Genomic DNA, 1,848 nt, shown 5'->3' on the forward strand with positions numbered 1-1,848 from the left:
TATTTTTATGCAATGGTGTAGGATTTCTTACCACACCAGCTTAAAACTACCCTCTTGTCTCCTTACTTTTTTCACAATTTAATCCTACTATTTTTCCATTTTTAATGTTTTTTATTTACTTGTACAAGCTCACATCCTAGTGGCTTATAATATAGACAATTGGCTGACCTCCAATTTCAAAAAGGTTAAGAAATAAGACAAGAATCTTCGTTTGGTGTGTCTTGTCATAGATTGCACCCATGATAGGACCAATTAACAAGTTGGATATGCTCATTGCTGAGATTGTGAGACCATACAGCCACTTCTGCGCTCCAAACTCTTCGTGCATGTAGTCCCAACATGTGGGAAGGATAACACCTGAAAAGCATGAAAAGGTCAAGTGCTAATCACAGCAATCACTTAACTATATTCCATTCCTCCACTTAAGAAAAAGACAGCTATTGTTGTCCAGGTAGCCCATTTTTTAGCTGTCGCCAAACTCACCATCTTGACTCAGTCAGATGAGAGAGTAAGCCATGTAGGTCTGCTCGAGCCAAGCACTGGCAAGCAGAGCAGAGGAGTAGTGGACATCAAATTCAAATGGGCGTGAGTGTGGTCATGTGGTTATTGTGCAATTTGTGCATAGTATTTTATTTGGCAATGAATTCATTTTACTAGACTCTAGAGGGTACTGCATATGCAGTCATAAATATTAAGAAATACAAAATAAATTGTACATGCATCAAAGTGAGAATCCAATGCAGAGATCAAAGGTAGACACTTGCACTGTAGCTAGTTCATAGCCCATCAAATTACACAATGGGCAAGGAAATCTTTCAAACTTTAACATACATGTACCTATAAAGAAGAAGTTATAAAGATAATTATATCTATTAATGGGGAAAGACAGAACAGTCAAAATACATTTTTAGCGTTACATACTGATAAAATTAAAAGTTTTAATTTTATAGTAAAAAAGGCACAAATACATACAGTGCTATCTTTACTATCAAATGTGTTAATCAGCCCTGATAAGCATAAGATTGTGATTACATAATGTATATACAGTACTATAATAACTGACACCACAATAGGAATATACCACATAAAGTAGTATTATTACTATTATAGTACTAGAGTTTATTTGTTTACAAGAACTCAGGGAGAGAGTCTAGCTAGCTAATATACATGTACATGTATTATTTAAATCCTCATTTCATAATTATGTATCAGGTAATAACTTACTGGAGGATCAAAATGAGAGTCAAATATTCCTGCTGTAGCTATCCTTTCTCTGATTTTAATACTAACACATGATATTCTATTTTACAAAGAAAACAAAGGTGGAAATACATGTACTATTAACAGTAAATATACTACATCAAGAGTGGATAATTATCCACTCTTGACTACACGTATATATATGCATGCTTATATGATTCAACTGGTCTAACTATAAATGTACATGTACAAAAAAGTTAGGTACAATGTACATGTACATGGTTTAGGGCCTTCATAGTTCGTACATGAGACAACTTGTTGCCAGCAACAAAGCAACTTGTTGGCAGTTGTTGCCAAGATATATTCTTGGCAATAAGTTGGTTACAAGATCAAGTAACCACAAATGTTGCTTGGAACATGAAAGGGGCATGGCAATGGTAACAAATGATAGTTTTATTAGTGCATGCAACCCACAATAGTATAAACAGGTTTTGGTGCATGTGCTTTAAGCACATGCACTACACTGGCTTGATGGTAATGGTGTTGATCAATGACTGTGGCATATTTTAATAATGTAAAAGTTAATTATTTCACGTTGGACACATGTAATACTCACAAGTTTAAAGTTGAGTAGAGTGGGCCCAGGAT

At 34.7% G+C, this 1,848-nt stretch overlaps 1 long non-coding RNA gene across 1 annotated transcript; it reads right to left on the reverse strand.

Annotated features, from left to right (window-relative positions):
• Nucleotides 1-130: 130 nt before the first annotated feature.
• Nucleotides 131-1,848, reverse strand: LOC109592098 (uncharacterized). Its single transcript, XR_002190172.1, has 4 exons — nt 1,817-1,848; nt 1,225-1,300; nt 405-837; nt 131-357 (listed from the first exon to the last, which is right to left on the reverse strand). It is a non-coding gene; the product is annotated as an uncharacterized LOC109592098 (long non-coding RNA).

This window comes from Amphimedon queenslandica, unplaced genomic scaffold (assembly GCF_000090795.2).
Source record: "Amphimedon queenslandica unplaced genomic scaffold, v1.1 AMPQUscaffold_6311_Cont21729, whole genome shotgun sequence".
Taxonomy (NCBI): Eukaryota; Metazoa; Porifera; class Demospongiae; order Haplosclerida; family Niphatidae; genus Amphimedon; species Amphimedon queenslandica.